Genomic DNA, 13,264 nt, shown 5'->3' with positions numbered 1-13,264 from the left:
TACAAACAGCTTTCCCTTAAAATCTAATCCAAATCTCTCCTTGCAAATACAACTCATCACATTCTCACCTTGTTAGACACTGAGAGTTTCTGATCAGTATCTTGGCTGCAACCACATGGCATATATTAATATATTTTAAATCATACTCTTTTCTTTTTCATCTTTCTACATAGCTTATATTTTCTAGAACTCGAATCACTCTCATTTGTCTATCACTCTCAAAACATGGTGGCAAAACAGGATACTTTTGTATTTGTGTATTTGATTTTTCTCTTTTCTAGCCACTTGTCTTTATTGAATTTCATCTTATTGGATTTTATATTATTTCTTCAATTTACCAAGTTCATTACTAATTCTAATTTTGTCCTCAAAAGGCTGACAGTACTTTCTGGCTACAAATCCTATAAGCCTGCTTGCCCTCTCGTTGTCAAAAAAACAGATGAAAGTATCGAATAGTACTGGACCCAGGACAGATTTGTGATGACCACACTTGAATGTTCTCTCAGCTCAACAAAGAACTATTGATAGATAACTCAGCTTGTTTTTTCCACTGGTTGTGCCAATCTTATATGGATTTTGCTTCTCAAGATTGAGTACGAGAGTGTTATGCAGTACTGTGCCAAACCTTACTTAAAATCAAGACACATCACAGCTGCCATATCTACTCATCCATTAGGCCGACAACATGAATATGGCTGGTTCAAGCTTTGATACTAATTAATATGTAACAGATATCAATTTGAATATCGCGGTTAGAAGTTGATCAGAAATGGTTATTCACACAGGTACACCTGGGTTCAGCTGCACACAGTGATGTACTGAAACATTTCTGACAGAATTTCAGCCTATGCCTAGTATGGAGGAGTCCTGCATCAAACTCATTTGCCTTCCCCTAAGCTGGACACTTGACAGTTTTTGGGCAACCTCTGCATTGCATCCCAAATGCTCCAGTTTGGTGGCAGTGGGCAAAGCCCAGACTCCCATCTCTTCCTACTTAAAAACATGGGAATTTGGAGTTAGGTGCCCATGAAGCTTGATTAGTTGGCAAAACTCTACAGGGATTTTGTTATTTGTGAGAGTTTGGTTCTTTTAAAGGAATTCTATCATGTTTCTCATGTCTCCTGATTTCTCCTCTCTGACCTATTGTGCAAGTCTGTTACTATTCACATATATCAAAAATATGGTTTTAGTCCTTACTGCTATGACTGCTCTCTCCTCTTCCTTCTACCTCTTGTTGCTCTTCCAGCAATGAGCTTATCTCTCAACATTTTAGTCAATTATCCCCTGCCTGTACTAGTTCAATCCCTTGCTCTGTTCTGCACATCACCTTCCTGCTTCAAACCCCACCAAAACTCCTGTCTCCAGCACACCAGCTCGCTGCCACTGCCTTCCCCTTCACTCTCTCCCCAGTGCCCATCAGAAACACATGAGATATCACAACAAGCACTGTCTATAGCTTTGGGGCTTTAAGGATGACCTTCAGTGCAGAATACCTGCTGCATCCTGAGATGCGGACTGAAAGATGCTGTGATTCAAATTCTTAAGCTCTCAAATATGTCCCGTCTCCCTTTAAAGTTGACACAGTGACTCCCGCACATTAACTGCAAGTGTGAAGTTGAATTCTTCACGGATATAGAATAGCAAAGACAAAGAAATACAGAGTTAAAAAGAAAGTGTTCTAATTCAGTTGCTATTTGCTTAAGGGACAAAGGAAAGATAATGCAGAAAGTGAAAATTAATAAGTCACTTCACAACAGTTCACCTTCCTGGAGAGTATTTGTGTGCAGATAAGCAGAAAAGCCTTCACTTATCAGGCTCCTGCTAGGGAGCTCTCAGCCACTTCCACAGCAAAAGCTGAGAGAAAGGTAGAATATCTTCTTCCCCGGGGTAACCACAGACCCTGCCATAGGTGGAGCCAGCCTACTGTCTAGGACACCCCAGTTTCAGTGAGAGAATACCAAAATTCACCACCTCTGCACTACTGTCTTGGAGGTACAGTACAATAGAGAAAGAAAGAAGGGTGAAAGAGAAGGCAAAGAAACCCAGTGTTCAAATTGAGTCAGGTAATCCACATGCACACAACAAAAAGAATCCTACACCAAAGAGGAGTAAACAGATAGCATAAGTGAATGGATACAGGCAGATTCCCAAGCCGGTGCAAGTTGATATGGATGCTCTGAGGTCAGTGGATGTCTGCCATGCGGGTGTCATTTCAACAAAGATTCACAGCACTCCACACAAAGGAGCAGCTAAAACCAAAGATACTTAGGAGGCTAAAAATCAAGAGTTTCCACAAATGCATAGCCCCCCCAAAAAAATAAAAAAGAAAAGGAATATTCCTTCCACTGTAGAGCCCACACTTCTTCAACATGGAATAACCTTGAAAGCATAACCTTAAATCTCACTCTCACATATACATTTCTATTTGCCCACTTCACAGTCATATGAGGCACCAAAGACAGCTAAATGAAACTTCAGTGATTTCTAAATACAAAGCATACACTCAATCTTTCTGACCTCTGTCAGATTCTGCTGGGGTTTTGCTTCAAAATTGTATGTGGATAGTATTTGCATGTAAATTATGGTACCACATCCTAAAATAGGACTGCATTGAAAACTGGGTCTAGGGCTCTCCAGAGATGGCTTAAATTTAAGTAAGCATTCAAATGCATTTTACAGATGGCCTGAAAAAATGTCAAATGTCTTAAGCATATCAGATAATATTTGCAATTATGCACCCCCAGTATCTGCTTTATTTGTACTATTTACCATTGCAATTCTGCAAACACAGCTGTAAACTGACATTTTTGTATACGAAACTGGCAAGATTGAACCAGTGGGTAATATGATTTGTAACAAAATACAGAGCCAGCCAAACTGGCTCTGGGTTCAGATTTCTCTGTAAATATTGCATGTGTCTGGTTTTAACTTAAATTGTGATGTGAGGACAGTCACATGGCATCACCTGTCCCTTGTTACCTGCACTGGTTCTCTGGGTGGAGCTGAACGGTGAGCTACGTGCCCGGTCTCTGTGTCTCATTCTTGGTTTCTATGGAAACTGTTGTAAAGCCATGAATTCTACATCAAAACTTAATTGTTTCCTCTGAAACAAATGATCTGGTGCATTTCAAAACAGGAGAGAAAAGGCAGAAAAATACTAGAGGACAGATTTACATTCAGGTCATTATGTATCCGAATATCTTTTAAACCTTAAATGTAGTAAATAGTAGTGATGGCATAGTTTTGAAAGAAATCAAAGATCTAAAACAATAAATGGCTTAAGCTAGCTGGATCTTTACTGGCAATCATTGCCCTAGGATATACTTTAGAAAACTGATTTGTCAACATTGTAAAGTGACTAATCCTTTGAAGAACAAGTTGTGGAGATCACGTATTCGCACTCATGTTTAAATGCTTAAATACTAAAGAACAGACAGGAACAAATTAAGACCATAACTGGTGTTGATGCACTAATTAATGTTAAACTTCAAAATCATATTCCTAATACTCACACTGGAACCAAAACCAAACACTAATCCAAAACCACTAGTATGAGATACTAAAAATATGCCTTTTAAATACAGGCGTTACTCAAGGGTGAGAAAATCTCTAAAAAGTAAAGTATGAAGGCATTAAAATGCCTTAGCAAAAGCATCAGAGACTGAAATAAAGAAGCACATATTGATGTCAGTGAATAGAGCTACCCTATTTCCCACAAAAAGTGTGATCACACTCTTGTCCTGATCCATCCAAACCTGTTTAGGAACCACCTTGTTCTACAGGCATTGCCCCATGCAAGAGCTCCCCTGACCCGGACTCTTTCCAAACTTATTTCTTTAAGCCCTCTTTCACCTACCACTCTCTCTCTCTCCCCTTTCCAAGCCCCGTTCCTAGAAAGCCCCTGTACCTCTTTAGCTGTCCCATCCAGAAATCCCTCCTTCCTTTCACCTATTTGAACTTTCCAACCCAACCAAGCAGATGCTTCTCAAAATGTCTCGCATCTCAATATTTCTCTACCCCACCCCACAACCAGCCTGTCCTCTTTTCGCTCTCCAAGTGATAAGATTGCTACCCTCACTTCAGACATAATCGTCTCCTCCTTCCTCCTGGCAACTCCTACCTGCCACTGGCAGTCCATGTTGTGTTCCTCTGGCCACAGCAGCCAGTCAAGCTCTCCTCATTCCTGGCTCTCCTGCAGGTTTCTGCCTGGAAAAAGTTTCACTCCTTGAAAACACACACACACCTCCCTGACTGCCTCAAAAGGCAAGAAAACCAAAGTTAACAGACAGAGGAGATACTAAAAACAAGCCTTACAAAGTTTTGCTGTATACATAAATAACAAAGCATCTATTAAATAAGGAAAAGAAGGAAGGAGGGAAAGAATCTCCCAGCCTGGCTTGAGATGGGATGGGGGCAGACATTTGATGCTTCTAAATCTTCTGCTGATTGCAGACCCAGTGTGACACTTCCACCCTCCATAAACTCCTGTGAATATGTTTCCACTCAGCCTAATGAAGCTTGCCATGCTTCCTCTTCAGCCTCTGTCTTCAGCTGCTGCCTTGTATGGGAACTGATGAGATAACCAGCCGGATTTCCTATGCATGTTTGCATAGGAAAGCTTAAGCACCTAAAGCAATTGCATACAGATGCTCTGGAGAGCAGAACATCTTTGAGTGGCTCAGAGGCACCTGAGAGTAGTGTATCTATATATGCTGGAATTGTACATCTGTGTCTCCAAGGTACCCACATACTAGCTTGTATTTGTATTGGGATATATGGGGAGGAGTAGCATGCATTCTCTTCCCTTTGTTTTGCTACTTCCATTTGCCATCCCAAACCCCCCTCTCTAATTTTCCACAGAACGTAGTAAGAGGCATGTTACTGCCAGAGGACTTCTCCCATGGACGCATCTAAAACAGAACACAATTAAGGGCTAGTGGCAAGTCAGCTACACATTCGGTGGAATAAGGAATCTTCCTTTCTACAAGCCTTGCCTCTGCCTGCTAGGCAGGGACCAGGCAGGAAGGTGGGTGAACCTTTGTGAAAGTGCTGGGAAGGAGCCCGGGAAGAGCATTAGAATTTTTGCTTGTTATTGCTCTAAATCTCCTTTTGCAGCTCCAGAAAGACTCCTTGGGAAATTACTTCATGGAAGTGACTGTGTTTGTTTGAAAACTCTCCCAGTGAGAGATAATCGTTTCCGGAGCCTGAAAAAGGCAATGTAAATTAGTCAGGCATATCACTACTTAATCCTCAATAGATGCTGGTGCAGAGGAAAGAGAAAAAAAAAAACAAAACAAAACAACCCACACTCTTAAATCACTGTGCTCATGACACAGGACTATAGAAGTGCCCCATACTGCAGCTAATTAGATATGGCACTGGATCAGTGCTAATTAATTTAATTTCTTCCTTCTTCCAAAAGAAGATATGAACAACAACAACAAAAAAAGGCAAATAGGGGGGATACTGCAGGGGGAGGAAGATGTATTTCCAGCTACAGAGCTACTGTTTATTCCTGTAGTCTATTTCTCCAGCACCAGGATAACATTATTTATTATTCTTATGATATTTTCCAGCAATCTCTTTAAACTTTTCTAAATTCTTCAGCAAAAGGGAAGGTTGCAAGTTCAACTTGAGGACATGGCAATTGAGTCAATATCTGTTTCAAGACCCAAATATAACCTATCCACACAGGAAAGTAGGACCTCCATGGGTCTGAAGTGACAGACACGTGGTCCTACATGAACATCATCTGCAAAGGTACTGACGTGACTTGCACACATCATACTGGCAATTCTAATTGGACTTGTGAGAGGAAACCTTTTGAATATGATCAGTAGACTGATAAGAGTTTTGATGGGGACATTCACGTACTGTGCAGATACTCCTGAACGGTGCATATAAATGGGGTACATTCAATAAAAAGACAGAATACTGAAAACACACCCCCTATTACATGTACATATCACTTTGTTCATCCAGATGGATGTCACCATGCCAAAAGTAGATAGCTATTATTGAATCACAGGCAGACTAAAAGCTTCCCTCACAATTAAATGAGAAAAGGAATTTCTTTTAATTAAGCCAGACTTTGCATTGATCAGTGTAAGCTTATAGTTTATACATGTCCTTTTACACAGTTACATCCTATCAAATAATCTGTGCTTGGGATTGACCTATTCCAAATGGTCTCCACCATGATCCCATGTTCACTGCTGACCATCCAGATTCTTAAAAAGGAATAGCAGCATTCCATCTCTGGAATAAAAATTTGGAGCTGTAGCCCTGAAGAGAACTGTCTATCAGAACCATGTCTGAGTGACAGTCAAGGCTGGGGCAAAGGTGAAACAGAATGAGATGATAAAGTTAAAATTCTTCAAAATTCTTAACTTGGGTTATTTGGACACTACTGAGAATCCTTTCAAATATATGTTCCCTTTCTTCCATGCCTTTATTTGCTAGTACTGACCTGTCCTGCTAGTGACAACCCTTTCTAAGGTATGGGTATATTATATTAATCCCTTCCCTTCAATAATTTTTCTTCATGGTGGTCTCAGATCAAACATGACAAAAATAACTGATGTGTCAGGGCCTCATGAGGATAAGTAGGAAACCGTGTTTTCTCCAGTGAAAATATGCACATGCCGGCAAATCAGGCTGCACAGGAAAATATAAGGCTGACGTTTGAGCAATCTTTGTTTTCACTCCCTTCTACTGTCTACCACCATCAATTTGGAATGAGTTTGGGTTTTTTTGTTTTCTTCCCCCTCCTTTTAGCACAAATGGGTCAGTGAACTTCACAGCTTGAAACCTTGACAGAACCATCTGTTCTTCATTAAAAGCCATTAATGACAATGATAATGGCACTAATTAGGCCGCGTGCAAACATACACACGCTTCAACAGCTCCAGAGCTACAGGCAATCAAAGGTCCAAATTGAACCAGCTGCTGTATGGTATCGATGAGCACTAACACCTGACTACCCTCCCCTCGTCCCAAAGTACAAGGACATGCAGTCAGCAACCAGCTGGACATGTGCAGCAGATACTTCTGATACACACGTGGGTCAGGGTCTTTTGCCTTCATTTCTGTTGTCCTTCCACCATTTCCTCTCTGTTGAGTATTAAAAATTACTTGGAAACACCATCACAGCCTGTGAGCATATGTGCTCCATCACCATCTGCCATTTTGAGTTCTCTTATGGGTAGAAGAGAGTATGCATGCGGGGCTTAAAGAAGCACATCCTTGTTCCACACCTGGAAACTATTCCCAGCAAATACCACTGACATGCTACTTCCTCCAAACCTGACTTCTGGAAGTTACTTTGTTGTTCCCTACCTTGGTTTTGTAGAGATAGCACTACTGCACAGGCAGGCATCTGTCAGAGCTTCTTCAGAAAGGTCAGCGCTATTAAATCCTTGATGTGAAGAACATCTGGAACTCGGAGCTATACTAATATGAGTTTCCTTTTAATATAACAACTAGATCACAGTAATCAAATTATCAAGATTCTCCAAAAGATTGATCCATAGAAACACCATCCCTTGCAGCAAGGCCTGCTGGATCAATTGGTAGACTTGCATGTCGACGACTGGAAATCTAGGCCTGCCTCTGATCTCAGTTTCCTCTGTAACTCTAGGCAGGTCTCTTCCCTGCTCTTACCTTTGGAAATAAACATCTGTAAAAGAGGGATGATGAAACTGAACACCTTTGTAAAATGCCTTGAAATACATTCAAAACCAATATTTTATAATAAGAGTCCAATAACTGTGCTCCTGGGAAATATATCCAAGTACACTTTCCTAACAGACATATAGCATTGCTCACGTAGACATTCTTAGGGTATAATGTTCTGGCATGCATAGTAGCAAACAAGGAACACACTAGTTGAAGCAAAACCATCCACTCAGCACATTATGCATTCAGAGTCAGTGCAGTTGCTGAGACCCTCAGACAACAGTTATTAAGGATGCAGAATTGGCAGGGAGAATAAACCAGAGCAGCGCTGCTATGCAACCGGTAGGAAACCTGAGATTACAAACTGGGCTAAGCCCAGGCAATCAATACCAGGTTTTAATATTAGTCCAAAATGTGAAACAACCAAGTGTCTTGATAAGGCTTTGAGCCAGAACTGACAGAAGAGAGACCTACTCATTCTCCTGTAGTGTGTGTTTCTCAGAAATGGCCATTTCAGACTGACCACACTAACTCTTTGCTAATACCAAAAGCTTGAGTAAGGTCCCAACCCTTATGGTCCACTGAGATCAGCCAGCTTCTGGCCACCTTCCTGTCTTGGTTTGTCAAGAGAACAGCACTACATTGTTACCCTGTTGATAATGAACTCATAACTCCAAAGACAGAAAGGTCAGGAGATTTTAACTGCTGAATCTTCAGCTTGAAGGACAAGGACTTCTTGGAAAAATAAAGATTCTGAGAGCAAATCTGATAATGTGCCAGCTACAAAGACAAGAATCATCATCTTCAAAGATTAGAAATGTCCTCCATTTCTTGTATTGCCATTCATCTTACACTCCAGGGATTATCGTCTCACCTGAACCAACTTTCTCAGAGGCAGTATCTGCAGCTTTTGCTGCTTAGTCTGTAGTCTCCTACCCTCTAGACAGGAAGTCTTAAATAGACTGATCCCTTCCTACCATTCTTCCTAGATCATAACATTATATCGGCCAGGCTCCCAAAACTCCATTTCCAATTTCAGAGAAGGAATAACTGCATCAGAAGTGGCTTCTTGATGTTATGGTATCTGATAAGCAAGATTAGAAAGCCATAAAACACCACCTAGCTGGTCTGCATAAATATCTAGTAATGAGACACCTCTCCTGTATAACAGGCTGGTGTAGAAAAAACACCAATTTGTAGGACACACGCATTAGCGCAGCTATTAAAAAAATAAATTAAAAAAAAAAGTAACTAGGCAATTTCAAAAGCAATATACAGCTACATTCTTTCTGCTTTATAGAAGGTAAAGATTAATTTTGTTTTTACAATGAGTTTTAAAACAAACAAAGCGCAGCATAAACCACATGAGAACTCAGCATGCACTGGCTTGTGATGCTAGAGGACAACGCTGTGTGACTTTTTCACACAGCTGAGTACAAATTATATCAACTAGAATCATGCCTGCTTAAATGTGAAGTGAATTAGAAAGCTCAAATAAAACTGATTGCTTTGGTTTGGAAATCATCATATTCTGACCTCCAGGCAATGCAAAATAGAATTTTTTTTTTTAAACCATTCCTTCAGAAGGCAGGAGCCAGGCACTGTCACAGTATCATGTTTTAACAGCCTGGGTTTCCCAAAATGTGTCAGCGTCATTTATTCCAGTGGTAATTTTGTACGCCCTGGGCTTTTTTGAAAAACACATCCATAAGCCTACTGAATCCTTTTCCACCACACACCATTGCCTCTGCACCCTGCGCCCTGCCCAAACCCACAGTGATATTTCTTTACAGTCAGATGTTAATAAAATGATGTTCCTCTCTAGAAGCAACTCATTACCCAAGCAAGTTGAAGGAGGTTATCAGGAAGGCGGCATTACTGCACAGTGACCTGTGAAGGTTATTACTCCATGATGAGAGATCACGTGAAGGGAGCACACGAGGAGGTGCCTGTAGCAGAGCAGCATCCGGTCACTATGCAGCCAACACCTGCTCCTGAATCCTTTTGTTCCTCAGTTCCCTTTCTTGCCCTGAGGGTCATGATGAAATGACCTGCCCATCTGTGAGGGATGCCTCCCAGCACATGGCACCAGGGCACGGAAGGGCCAGTTGCCCATGGCAGAGAGACAGGCAGCCCCTTGCTGACAACATTCAGGTAACAGGAGCAGCAGGGAACATCTGTGTGCCAGGTCAGGCAGGCTGAGCAGAGCGAGCTCTGTGAGCAGACCACAAACCATTCCAACGCTTTGCAGTGAAAGGAAGTAACCTCAGTTCTGTCCCCGTGGGGCTGGGATCTCAGTGCAAGAGGGTCAGGCCCAGAGGAGCCGGTACTGCTGAGAGCTGGTTATTCTGGGCCAGAGGCATTGTCACAGGGCAGCCTATGCATGAATCGTAGTGATAAACTCTTCTCTTGGGCTCTGCATGCCAATGTTGAGAGCACACACAGAAACAGACAGGGAACAGGACTTAGAGCTGCCACGGGACAGCCACGCTGTCAGACAGGAGAGCACTGAGGATCGAGCCCTTCATCTCACCACTGTCAGTTATTTGTGAATTTAGGGCTTTCAAACAACAAATCTAGTCAAAATACTAGCAAATTCAGACCAGCTGGCTAATGAATATATTATGAAAACTCCATAGGTTTTTTTGTCCATTGATTCATTATTTACAAAAAGATTGCACACAGTTGAACTCAGGTCTCAGTTTATCAAATACCTCCTCTCTCTTGTTCCTATTCTCTTTTGTTTTGTCTAGACCGCAAAATCTTTAGAACAAAAGCTGCCACTTCCCAGCTTTCTCCACAATACCATGTGCATTCACCACGCTTAACCTGGAGGGCGCCTGATTCTAACAAGAGTCCCCAGGCACCTCTCTAATTGAAGTAACTTTGTTAAGCCAGATAAATTAAAAGGAAACAAAACAACTCCCATTCATGTTGCAGAGGTTTAAACACATTGAAAGTATAGATCAGAAGGTTTTAATATTCCTGTGGCAGAAGAGACTCAATGATCACCTCTTACAATTTATATGTAGACTTCATCTTTAACAGGAAAAGTATGGCTATGAACCACTGCATAAGCCTAGGGTTCCTTTCAAGTCTATAGGAAAGAGACAAGCCTGTGACACCACCCTAAACTCAGGTGACACTGGGAAACAGCTCACCCAGGGGATGCCTCAACCAAGTACATCTGGCAGATGTTGAGCTCATTTTTACCTGTACTCTGAGACTACCCAAAAATCTGGTAACTTCAGTAGCACAGCACTGAGTTTGAATTAATTACCCAAATTCTGGCTTTTAATACAGGTTTCAAACAGCAATACAGGAAACCTGAACTTTTGATTCCTCAAAGCAGGTTAGTAGTGGCACAACTGCATAATGCAAAATCCTGCAGTGGTATGATATCACTCTTCTGGTTCATATTTTATACTGCTGGGACCCAGCAGGGTATGAGGCATAGACTGCTCAATGGGGAACCACAGATTCAGGCTCATAATACAGAGACATAATTAATTCAGCTTAGAGGATGGGGAGCATGTACTCATTTCAGTCTGAACACTGTACAGATATTCCCCCAAGTAGCAAAATGCCCAGCCTGCTCACATTGGAAAACTTTCCTCCTCCTGGCGGGACAGTGTAACCATCCTTATTGAGTTTAATGACACTAAGAAAGGAAGGTTCCTGACAGGAGAAAGGACTGCAAAGTCTAATCTGCTGTAATGGATTAATGCTGTCCTGAAAAACACGCTGGGCTGAGCTTTCAGCCCCTTTCCTTTTAAATATCTAGGACAGTGTTGAAAAATGCATGTGCCACCATGGCTGAGAAATGCACAGCTTCTTTCCATTCCTCTTCCATTTGCTGTGTAAACAGACCAATCATAGAGTCAGCAGCCATGGCAATTTCTGAATCAATATTTATCAAGCCCTTCTCCAACTGCTATTTCATGCCTCATTGGTCAGAGAGCATCCTCTCCAAGTGAGCCAGAAAATCCTGACCTTGCAAACAGCAGAGGAGCTGCCTGAAGATTGTGAAGTAGAGCAGTTCCTCTAGCTTACCAAAAAAAAAAAAAAAAAAACAACTTTAAAAATCATAATTCATATGAGTGTCCTCATGGCGTTACACATTCTTCTTTCACTCCTTTCCTTTCTCGCATCCCTTCTTTCAGTGGCTACCCTTGAAGAGAAAGCTTCATTTAAGAGCTCTAAACAAACAACTAGTTCATTAGAAAAAAATCAAGCTACATGAAAAGGACATTAAACCCATGGATACCCGCAAGGGAATCTGTTTTGGGTTGTTTTTTTTCTGTACTTTTAATGACACAGAAGATTGATTTCTTCCTGTCCCTCCCCTCTCTCCCGTGGACAGTAAGGGAGTTCACAATTATTCCATGTAACAAAAACAACGGCAGGCAGTACAGACTGACAGAAAAGGAAGTTTCTTGGGGCACAAAGATACTGTCCTCCATCCTGGCACTCTGCAGAGAAGACTACAGAAGGCAGGGAAACATTAGAGATGCTAAGTGCTGTGACATCACCTCTGTAAAACAGATTGCCAAAAATCAACCAACAGCTCTGGGACTTTTGAAAGGAAAGAAAGCATTGCCCTTCCTAGCAAGAGAAAATAACTTGTTATAAACCCAAATTTGTCTAAGAGTCTTTGAAGAGATGAAGTGGTGTTACTTACCAGCACACCCTCTGACGTCTATAGATTGTCTCCAGGACCCAGTCAGGCAAATTAGTATTAAATGTGTACTTTAGTCCAGAAAGAATTCACAGTGCCACACAGTCTGGTACCACAGCATGTCCCTCTGCTGCAGCTTGAAATGCCTGAGGTTTTCTGGGAAAATAAATGCATACCTGAACACCCCATCAAAATATACACTGAAGGCTGAAGGTGAGGAAATTTCCTGCCAGAAAATGACTGAAAACCAACACAATCAAAGTGCAAATGTGAAAGATCAGGAGGAGTCATCGCTCACTTATTTTCTCAAGCAGAAGAGGATAATGCCTCCAAGCAAAGATTGGGTCTTCAGGTTTCCTCTGAGTCCCAAGCTAAGCAGAGAGTTTCTAGATCTTTGACCACTGCAGTGTAGATGCCTTAGGCCTTTCCTGTACAAGTCCATTATCTAGATGAAAACAACAAATAATAGGGATTATTTCTGTGCACATTTTCCTCCCATTAAACCCCATAATTCTTCTGGGAACACTTCTCCCAAAACAGCTTCTCTCTTTACTATTTTTGCCTCTCTTACGCTTACAGACTAACCTAAAGCTGATCTTATTTTATTTTAATTATTTTTGTAAAGTCTAGCAGTAGCCTACTTTGTTCTTTTCAGCTTTCCTAAACATGTCCTCCCACTTCTTCAGTCTCTCTGACTCTTTTCTGAGCTCTAAGCAAAAAATCACACCATCATATATCAAATATTACACTGCACTCTGCCCTTTAACCTCTCTTAACTCATTCAGAGTGGACTCTTGTTCAGGGGAGTTTTGCCATAGGATGTCACTGGGACGTCAGCCCCAAATTACATTAAGTAACACAGCTTATCACCACCTTGATCCCTCAGAAGAGGCCGCTGTCTGTGCCCAC

Source organism: Nesoenas mayeri, assembly GCF_963082525.1.
Source record: "Nesoenas mayeri genome assembly, chromosome: 5".
Lineage (NCBI taxonomy): Eukaryota > Metazoa > Chordata > Aves > Columbiformes > Columbidae > Nesoenas > Nesoenas mayeri.
The sequence above is the reverse complement of the archived record's forward strand: the minus strand, read 5'-3'. Positions refer to the sequence as shown.